The sequence below is a fragment of the Arvicanthis niloticus genome, chromosome 24 (genome assembly GCF_011762505.2).
Source record: "Arvicanthis niloticus isolate mArvNil1 chromosome 24, mArvNil1.pat.X, whole genome shotgun sequence".
Classification (NCBI taxonomy): Eukaryota; Metazoa; Chordata; class Mammalia; order Rodentia; family Muridae; genus Arvicanthis; species Arvicanthis niloticus.
In genome coordinates, this window is record NC_133432.1 from 28029418 (window position 1) to 28040722 (window position 11305).

Genomic DNA, 11305 nt, shown 5'->3' on the forward strand with positions numbered 1-11305 from the left:
GCCAACTCCCAGGGGAAGTAGGAGAAGGGGATCTTGATCGAGCCTCTCTGGACTCAAGAGAGGAGAGCTAGTTGGTTGATTCAATAATCGTTTTCTCTGTTTGATCCTGTAGAGTTTCATGGGAACTGAATCTGAAGCCACTGCAGGGATGGAAAGGACAACCCTGAACATCCTGAGTCTTCATCCACAGGTAAGGGTGGGACACAGGACAGGACTGTCCCTATGGCTGTTGGGACAGCAAAAGGAGTGAAAGGTTGGCTCTCTATGAGGGATGAGCTCTCTTGAGGAAGAGAGGACAGGCTGGCTCCTCTATCAGACATCTATCCACGTGACAGTTCACTCTTCTCAAGCCTCACTAACTCTCCTGCACTTAAATCTCTGCTACTGAGGTCCCCACACTCACCAGTTTGCACACATGGTGCTGACAGCAGAAGAAGCAGGATCCAAGCCATGGTCAGAGTCCCTCCATGAAATGAGACCAGCAGAACCATAATGTAGGAGATTAAACTTTGTGGACAGTCCCTGTTGTTGCTCAGGATTCAGGAGACACCCACATTCTCCTGGGCCTTCTCATATGAAGGACTCAGTGGGGTCAGGACCTCCCCATCTCCACTTGTGTGATACTATCAACTTTATCAATCTGGCTTTTCCTTTTCCCACATTGTATAAGACCTGCTCTTGTGGTCACTGACATCATGGCCTGGCCTTGAGTCCCATCCCCTTTCTATGACTGGGAGATAGACCTTCAATCTAGGCACACTGGGCTCTCCCTGGTTACCTTGCCCCTTGTCTTGCCCAGACCTTCATAAATGTGATGTTGACCACCTCTCCCTCCATCCTTCTTTTGCTCTTCCTCCTCTCCCTTTCTCTCATACCTTCATCTATATTTCTGCTTTTCTGTATGTCTCAGGGTCACTTTCAACCAAAGGAAGAGGCTGTCTGAACAGCAAATACCCTTTCAGGGAGAGAAAAGCTGAGCCCCACATTCAGGTAAGAGATGCTTACCAAGCTGGTGCCAGAGAGGATGCTCCCAAAGCCCCTGAGTCTAGAACTGGGTCCCTTCTTTTGCTCTTTGCCTCTTCCCTGGTCTTTAGTAACTCCTCAGAGTCACCAGGATGTTTCAAGACCTATTAGATTCTTCCTGTCCATGGCTGTTCTTCAGTTCCTGTTCACAATGTCCTTGGGCTTCACAATTTCCTAGGTGACAGTCATCCTCACCTAGGCAGTGATTCTAAAGCTTATCTTGTTTCTGTAAGAGCCTTTCTGCCCTCACAGCTGCAAAGCAAGCCCTGGCTCAGGCCATGCAGCGTCAAATGGCAGGTTTCAGGGAACTCAACTTTAACTCAGTCCCTGTAGGCTTAGGTTCAGCACAGAGGCCTCAGGAAGACTGTGAGGCCAAATGCAGCCTTACCTCAAAGGCCAGGTTAGGTGTCACTTTCCATGATGCTCTAGAGATGACTGCCTCTAGGTGTGGTCATTCCAGAACCTTCTTTGGAACATGTAAGCAGGAAAGGCTCAGAGCAGCATTTGTCACTCATGACTTATTGCCTGGGACATTTCTGACAGGGGACACAGATAGACTGTAATTGAAATGGAAACTTCAGAGGTGGGGGTCAAGGCTGTGATAGCCTCAGTGCTGGTTGTGTAGGAGGGTCATCCTATTCTTCCCCGTGACAAGATGCCATTGGCTCCCTGAAAGGCGGGAAGACATGAATGTACTCGATGAAGTGACGTCATTCTCCCTGAGTGACATGTGCAGAGGCAGCTTTCCATTTCCTTAGCTTTCCTGGCATTGATTGTCTTGTTCACGCTTCATTGCAGCTGGCTATGCAGCCTTCCCTCTCCCATATCTGCTTCTCTGCCTTCCTCACACTCCCTGCAGTTCTTAGATCCCTTGACCTGAGCCAGATGCAAATTATCGTGACCCCACTGCCAGCCACACGGACAGACTTCTGTATCCATAGTACCCTTGAAGACACTGAGGCACAGAAGCACTGGGATTAGTTGGCTCGCATTGGAAGGTCAATCAGGGCATGGTTTAGGGTTCTGAATCTTGTCAGAGTGAGCTTTCTGTTTGTTTGCTTGTGTATGTGTCTGTTTGTCTGTCTGTCTCTCTCTCCGTGTGTGTGTGTGTGTGTGTGTGTGTGTGTGTGTGTGTGTGTGTGTGATTAAAATTCATCTCAAGTATCTCTGGCTGGTCCTTCAACCTATCGTGTAGCCAAGGATGACTATGAACTACTACAGATCCTCCAGCATGGTCTTCCCATGAGCCGGGATTACAGATGTGCACCATCATGTGCCTTTAGCTATTATTGGACATAAAACCTTTGTTTCTGTGCACGCCAAGCGAGTAAGCACTCTACCTCATCAACCACATTTTTTAGCTGCAGTGAGGTCTGTGAGGATGCTGTCTTGGTCATGAGTTCTCACCTCCAGATTTCATCTGCCTTTCCCTTACTCTCTGGAGTCTCTTGGTAATGGTGACTCGATTGCTAACTCACCCAGGAAGAGGCTAAACCTGACAAGACTGCCATATGCCATGTGCTGGAACCCAGCGTTGCAGGTAATATTTAAAAAACAACATCCAGTCCAGGCTGCTCCCAGACAGCCCCCATTTTCCAGTGGGTCTGGCTCTGGACTATGGCTCTGGCTATCTAGAAACACCCACCCTGGCACCCGCGAGATGCCAGCATGGTTGCTGTCTCTGCTAATCCACCATGCTGTCCACAATGTTTGGCTGAGCCCAGACCATCCCGTTATGACTGCGGTACCCAGTAGAAATGAGATTTTTAATGTTTAAAGATTATTCAATATTTATATATCTAGAAATAATCAATTAACAAGATGCCCACACAATTAGAGTTGTTACCCAATACCTAACCTTAGATATAAATTGTTACCCAGGACTGCTCTTGATCCATCCATAGTTTCCATGGCTGCTACCTCTCTCCTCTAGCTCCTTCTTTTCCTTTCCTTCTTCTTCCCTCCTCCTGACTCCTCGCTCTGCCTACCTCTCATACAGCCCAATCGCTGAGCTTTATACAAATGTAATGGGACTATATCCCGCTACATATCACCCTTCTTGTTAAAATAAAAAAAACTTTCTCTCAAAATATAATTAGAGCACAACTATACCAATTTGTAACAGTAAGGTACAAGATGGACCTAATACTCAGTCCAACATTATTGTCAATAAAAAGACATCTATCTTAACTTAAAAGACTGTAGTTTTGTACCTGGCTTATGTCTTGGCCTTAGAATAAATGCCATCTGAAAACCATCTTCTCAAATCTGTTTTCTCAAAGTAAATAGCCTGGGTTGGTTATGAGACTATACGTCTTCAACCCCATCAGAAATCTAGAATGACTGAAATAACTGAAGATATGGGAAGCACAAAGCATAGCTTTCAAAACATAGCCAGTTTATAGAGACTGTTGAACACCTGGACAGTCCCTATACTTCAAAACATTAGAGCATCTGGTCTTCAGCCTTCTGGCTTAGGATCATCTGACAGACCTAGTATTGCAGAATTTTTAAGGGCTGATTTCCCTATCTAGGCAGAGATTATCAGTCAACGATCCTACATAATGTGTCCTATTTCTGGACAGTATTGTCTGTAGATGAAAAGAGACATTTTTGCCTAGTGTCTGTCTTACTACTACTGGAATAACTCCAAAGATGCTCAGTCTCTTAGAATCCAAGACACGGAAGCTGTCAGGAGCAGACAGGTCTCTAATCAAATGAACTTTAACAAAGAAATGTCTGTACTGTCAATTCTGGGGACTTCTGATGTTTTTGAAAACCAACTATCTATGTAAAGCAATCAATCTGGACTGTTGTCCTTTATAACTCCTCTTAGTGATTTCTAATTAAAATCTAGAAAACTCGCTAACAATAAACTCAGAGCCATGAATTTGCTATTAGCCTCTTAACTCACATTGCTTAATCAGCTAAAAATAGTTTTTAAAAAAACAGTTAAAGAAAGACTGGATCTAAGCCTTGTACCCACAAATTTTGAATTAATAGAAAAATTTATACAAATGAAATTTTTGAATTTGCATCAAAATAAATTTTGTACCATCTAAGAAATAATAACTTTAGCTTAGTAAGAATTATACAGATTTCTACCAATAGATTATGGCTATGTAATCAATCCTAGCTGTTCCTCTCTGTTCTAATAAAACCATTCCCTTTTCCTAGAAAGACAGTCTAATGTTAACCACCTCAGATCCCAAGCCCAGGGAATTGGGGCACCGGCTCTTCATTGACTTCTTCAAGCTAAAATTGGGTATTGTGATATTAGAAGAGGTGTGTGTGTGGGGGAGGGTAAATTGATAAGCCTCTGATGTCTGTGTGGTTAACTGGATCCAGCTGGAAGTCCAGGAAATCACTAGTTCAAGCAGGTCTGTTCAGCTTGCTTGATGAGGAGATTCACTAAGGCTGTGTATTTTGCAATACACAAATACAATTCTCAAAACAAATTTTAGTATCAAAATAATTTTTTGTTTGATTCTCTGAAATCTAGTCTTCTGAAGGCTTGCTTCTGTCATGTCTAATAAATATAATTCTGGAATATATAACTACCTTAATGATCTCTTCTGAAAAAACACAGACAAAATTTTTTCCCAAAATCAACATATCCTTGAGCCAGTAATCAGAAGAACCTTTACGGTCCTGTGCAGGAAGCTGCACTGTGCAAATACAATGGAGACATATTAACTAAATGAGCTTTTGTAAGATTATTAGATTTCCTTTCTGATCTGGGCCCAGGCACTGAGTAGATCCAGGGCGGCAGCTGTGTACCCAATCTTACAGAACCTAGAGGAAGTGGGGGTTCCCAGGAGTTCTAACAAGGACAGTATCTTAGGTAAGGAGACAGCAACATTCGCACCAAACAGGGAGTAACTGGGACCCACTGGGACCCAGGTATTCACTCCTGGCCTGGAGCACTGGTTCCTTCCAGTCTGGGCCCGAGCACTGAGCAGATCTTGAGCCTCAGCTCTTACCCCAGTAGTAACATTTATCCCACACAGTTCTGATACAACCAAGATAATAGGAAAGACAGGCTCCAGCCAGAGACAGGGCAGGTAGCACTAAGGAGATCCAGATGGCAAAAGGCAAGCACAAGAACACAGGCTTCAGCAACCCAAGGTGCCATCATTAGAACCTAGTTCTTCCACACTAGAAAGTCCTGAATTCCCATATCACCAGGAAAGCAAGATTCAGATTTAAAATCACTTCTAATGATGATGATAGAGGATTTTAAGAAGGAAATGAATAACACTCTCAAAGATTTTGAGGAGAACACAGGTAGACAGGAAGAAGCCCTTAAAGTGGAAACACAAAAATCCCTTAAAGAATTACAAGAGAACACAACCAAACAGGTGAAGGAATTGAACAAAACCATACAGGACATAAAAATGGAAGTAGAAACAATCAAGAAATCACAAAGGGAAAGAAATCAGGAGTCATAGACACAAGCATCACCAACAGAATACAAGAGATAGAAGACAGAATCTCAGGTGTATAAGATACCATAGAAAATATTGACACAACTGTTAAAGAAAACGCAAAATGCAAAAAGTTCTTAACACAAAACATCCAGGAAATCCAGGACACAATGAGGAGACCAAACCTAAGGATAATAGGTATAGATGAGAGTGAAGATTCCCAACTTAAAGGGCCAATAAATATCTTCAACAAAATTATAGAAGAAAACTTCCCTAAAGAACAAAATGCCCATAAACATACAAGAAGCCTATAGAATGCCAAATAGACTAGACCAGAAAAGAAATACCTCCCATCACATAATAATCAAAACACCAAGTACACAAAACAAAGAAAGAATATTAAATGCAGTAAGGGAAAAAGGCCAAGTAACATATAAAGGCAGACCTATCAGAATTACACCAGACTTCTCACCAGATACTATAAAAGCTAGAAGATGCTGGACAGATGTCATACAGACCCTAAGAAAACACAAATGCCAGCCCAGGCTACTATACCCAGCAACACTCTCAATTACCATAGATGGAGAAACCAAGATATTCTATGACAAAACCAAATTTACACAATATCTTTCCACAAACCCAGCATTACAAAGGATAATAGCAGGAAAACTCCAATACAAGGAGGGAAATTATACCCTAGAAAGAGCAAGAAAGTAATCCTCTTTCAACAAATCCAAAAGAAGATAGCCATATAAAGATAATTTCACCTCTAATAACAAAACAGGATAATTCTACCTCTAATAACAAACAGGAAGCAACAATCACTGTTCCTTAATATCTCTTAACATCAATGGACTCAATTCCCCAATAAAAAGACATAGGCTAATGGACTGGATACATAAACTGGACCCAGCATTTTGCTGCATACAGGAAATGCACCTTAGTGACAAAGACAGACACTACCTTAGAGTAAAAGGCTGGAAAACAATTTTTCAAGCAAATGGTCCTAAGAAACAAGCCAGAGTAGCCATTCTAAAACCTCCAGCCTGAGAACACAAAGGGAGGGAATCATGGCTCCACCAGTATAGCTAGTTGAGGGTGGCCTTGTCAGGCAACAGTGGAAATGAAGGACCTTGGTGCCTGAAAGTTTAGATTTCCTAGTGTTGGGGAATTCAAGAGCAGGGAGGCGGGAATGGTAGGATGGTGGGAGCACACCCTCATAGAAGCTCCCAGAATTATATAGATTAGACATGACAGAGACAGGCCGCCAGAAGACTAGATTCCAGAACTCAAACAAAAAAATTATCTTGATACTAAAATTTGTTTTGAGAATTGTATATTGCAGAATACACAGCCTTCGTGTATCTACTCATCAAGCAAGCTGAGCAGATCTGCTCGAACCTCTGATGTTCTGGAATTCCAGATGGATGCAGTGAAGACACAGCATCAGAGTCTTGTCAATTTACTCTTCCCCCTGTCCCTCTTCTAATATCTCAATGCCTGTAATCAGCTTGATGAAGTTAATGAAGAATCAGCACTCCTATTCCTTGGGCTTGGGGACTGAGGTGGTTAATATCAGTCTGTCTTTATAGGGAAAAGTAGTAGTTTTGTTGGAACAGGGAGGAATAGCTAGGATTTATTGCATAGCCATAATTTATTGGTAGAAATCTGTATAATTGGTATTAAGCTGAAGTTATAATTTCTTAAATGGTACAAAATTTACTTTGATTTCAAATTTAAGGTTTTCATTGGTATGAGTTTCTTATTGATATAAAAGTGAGCTTAATATTGTTACTCATAGGCATTGTGCCTACATAACATGTTTAAGAATACAAGACTTAGACCCAGTTCTTTTTTAACTTTTCTAACTGATTTGAGATTGTTAGCCTGTGAGTTACGGGCCTATAGCAAATTCATGGCTCTGAGTTTATTGTTAGGGTGTTTCCTTTTCTTTCTTTCTTTCTTTCTTTCTTTCTTTCTTTCTTTCTTTTTTTATTGAATATTATATTTACATTTCAGATTTTATTCCCTTACTCCAATCCCCCCACCACCCAGGAACCTCCTATCCCATCCCCCTCCTCCTGCTTCTATGAGGATGTGCCCCCACCGCCCACCTCCCCAACCTCAACTTCCTTTCCACTCGGTGTTCAGCCTTCATGGGACCAAGGATCTCCTCTCCCACCTATGCCCTACAAGGCCATCCTCCCCTACATATACAGATGGAATCATGGGTCCCTCCCTATGTGCTTCCAGGCTGGTGGTTTAGACCCTGGGGAGCTCTGGTTAGTTGGTATTGTTGCTCTCTTCATGGGGCCACAAATCCTTTCAGCTCCTTCAGTCTTCACTCTAACTCCTCCAATTGGGAACCCCCTGATCAGAACAATGGTTAGCTGTGAGCATCTGCCTCTGAATATGTCAGACTCTGGCAGACCTCTAAGGAGACAGCTATATCAGGCTTGTCAGCATGCACTTCCTGGCATCCACATCAGTGTCTACCTTTGGTGACTGCACATGGGATGGATACCCAGGTCGAATGGTCTCCAGACGGCTCCTCCTTCAGTTTCTGTCATTGTTAGTGTGTTTTCTATATTTTATTTAGAAATAGCTGAGAGGAGTTAACAGACAACAGTCCAGATTGCCTTACATGAATAGTTGATTTTCAAAACGTCAGAAGTCCACAGAATTGACGTTACAAACATTTCTGTATTAATGTTCATTTTGATTAGAGACCTGTCTGCTCCTGAGAGCTTCCTGTCTTGGATTCTAAGAAGAAAATGAGCATCTTTGGAGTTACTCCAGTTGTGGTGAGACAGTCACTAGGCAAGAATTGCCTCTTTTCATCTACAGACAAATTACTGTCCAGAAAAGGACACACTTGCAGAATAGTCGACTGATTATATCTGCCAAGACAGAATAATCAGCTCTTAATAATTCTGCATCATTGGGTCTGTCAGATGATTCTGGGCCAGAAGGCTAAAGATCGGATACTCCAATGTTTTGTAGTATAGGGATTGTCTAGGTGTTCAGCAGTCTCTATATATTGGCAAAGTTTTAGAAGCTATGCTTTGTGCTTCCCATAATTTCAGTTAACTCAGTCATCCTGGATTTCTGGCGGGGTGAAGACTTATAGTCTCATAGCCAATCCTGGCTATTTATTTTGAGAGAAAAAAATTGAGAGGATGGTTTTCAGCAGACATTCATTCTAAAGCCAAGAAAAAAGCCAGGTTCAGAACTAAGTCTTTTAGTTAGGAGAGATGACAGAAGTTCTGGTTAGTCAACAAAATGATGGACTGGGTACTAGGTTTCTCTTGTACCTCACTGATACAAATTGGTATAGTTATGCTCTAATTGTATTTTGAGAGAAAAGTTTTATTTTAACAGGAAGGGTGACCTGTAGGAGGAGCTAAGGTGGGAGGAGTAAGGAGAGGAAGAGGAGGAGTAATAAGAGGAGGAGGAGAAAGAAGGAGGGGAGGAGCTAGGAGATGGGTGGGGGGAACATGAAGGTGGATGTTCATGTGTCTCCAGCAGTCAAAGATAGTTGGTATATCTATGTTGGGTATTGGGTTACACTTCTGATTGTATGGGCATTTTGTTATTGAGCATTGCCAAAGTTATAAAGTCTTTGAGTAACATTTAAAAAAAAGTTACTAATAAAAATTAAAAAAAAAAAAAAGAGTTAGAAGCTATCCCAAGTGTCATGACAAATATCATTGGAGTAGTGTTACTTTTGAAGTTCACAATGATTGTCATTATAATTAGAAAAAAGTTTAAAGACACTTGTAGGATATTTAGCATAATAATAACACCTCTCTGGGTGTGTTAACTTTGCGTAGTGAAATTATGAATTTAAAGAATGCTGCTCTGTTGACCTTTGATGCTGTAGATAATGCTGATAAAATTATCTATGGCCTGAGCTCATTATTTCCATTTTGGACAAACCTCAGGCATGGCTTATATAGCTTGATCAGGCTAGCCCTTCTTGTCCTGGGAATACTTTTATTCTTGCCCATCATGTTAAAGCTTATCCTTAACAACCTCAACATGTTGGCAGCCAAAGTACATGGCTTGAACCTGAAAATGGACCCCCAGACAGAGTTATTACATTAACAGGCTGGCAAGCCAAGGATGGGTAAGATTCTGCACAGAGCCTTACCAACCTAAGACAGAAGTGCATTGCTTTTGATAATGTATATTCTATGATGGGTAAGAAAGGCATTCTTGTCAGAGTGACCTAAGACAGGCTCAGTCTTGTTTATGAAATAAAAAAGGGGGAGAGGTGGAGAGCCTTCGGGGCTGCTTGGCAAGAAGCTGACATGGGCCAAGGTGAAGGAAAGGGTCTGCTTGGCAGGAATATGACATTGGCCAAAGACAAGGAAGTAGGCTTCAAGCAGGAAACTGACATTAGACTAGAACAAAGAAGTAATTTCAGGTAGGAGTCTAAATTGTAGGCTACAACAAAGAAGTAATCTCAGGCAAAAATCTAAATATTAGGCCAGAACAAAGAAGTAATTTCAGACAAGAATCTAAATCTTAGGTTAGAACAAGGAAGTGGGCTTCAGACATGAAAATGACCTTGGGCTAGGAAAGGGAAGTAGGCTCAGATACTTTGGTCATCCTGATAAGCCTTTAGAAACAGTGATCATGGGAGTGTTCACATAACTGGGTTTAATGCCTTGCTTTTTCTTTGATTTTTTGTGTTTATTGTCTTGCTTGTCCCTCGAGTATTTGCATCTATTGTATTGCTAGACCCTAATCCTAGAACTGACCTTAATACATGCATATACTTAAAATGGTATAAAAGCATACAGGAAGAGGGGGTATAGTATAGGGGGTTCTAGGGAGGGGAAATGGGTGAAGGGGATGGCATCTGTATTTTAAATAAATACAATATCCAATTAAAAAAAGGAAAAAAAGGAAAAACCTTTACATTGACCCTTTATCCAGAGGAAAATTATAACTATATGATTCAGAATCATACCCATTTTGAAAGTTAAATCAATCTAAAACAAATGAAGCAACTAAAGTACTGTGTGTGTCTATTCTTAGGCCTTTCCTATTTTGCCAAACAGGATAAAACCTAAGATTCCTGTGGGATCCACATTAGGCAGAACTCGAGTATCCCGTCAGGCATATTTAGCAATATAAGTTTATATTATTATTATATTATCTTAATACAACTGATTCACACCTCTATATTTGGCTGTCTACCTAGAGTAGCCTGTATTTATACTCTACTCTCTACTCTGGAGTCAGTGACAATTTTCCCTATCTAGTTTCGAGCCATGGGTTAGACTCCCCAGGTGATTCGGACAAATCTGTTTATAAATTCTTTCCTAAAAGCAAATAATCCCCATATTATAAATTTGCAATTAAATCAGCAGCTGCCCCAAAACTTTGGAGGCTTGTTTATATGGCTTTCTGACTGCAGTACTCTGTAATTTCTCTTTTCAGGAGACCTGGCTGCAAGCAGTTTCTTTGCTCAAAGTTTCCACGCTGGAGTCATGTGACTTGTATCAGCCCTATTTACTCACTCACTTTCATTTAAAAAAAAAAAATAAAAACTACAACTTTTACTCTCAGGTGAATAGTATTAAATTTTTAGTGAATTGGTGCTTAAAGTCGGTGTGTCACTTGTTGCAGATAATAATTAAAAAATGGTGCCCTGTCCAGGCTGTTCCCAGACAGCTGCCATTTTCCAGTGGCTCCAGCTCTGGGCCTCGGCTCTGGTTATGTAGAAACACCGGCCCTGGCACCCACGAGATGCCAACGTGGTGGCTGGCTTTGCCAATCCACCACACTGTCCACAATGTTTGGCTGAGCCCAGACTATCATGCTATGACCACGGTACCCAGTAG

General features: G+C 41.5%; 1 long non-coding RNA gene across 1 annotated transcript in view; it reads left to right on the top strand.

Annotated features, from left to right (window-relative positions):
- Positions 1 to 11000, top strand: part of LOC143437971 (uncharacterized) — a 16618-nt gene extending 5618 nt beyond the window's left edge. Inside the window, exons 4-6 of the long non-coding RNA XR_013107105.1 lie at positions 113 to 190; positions 911 to 990; positions 10902 to 11000. This is a non-coding gene — a long non-coding RNA (uncharacterized LOC143437971). The remainder of the gene's footprint in view (positions 1 to 112; positions 191 to 910; positions 991 to 10901) is intronic.
- The last annotated feature ends 305 nt before the right edge of the window (positions 11001 to 11305 follow it).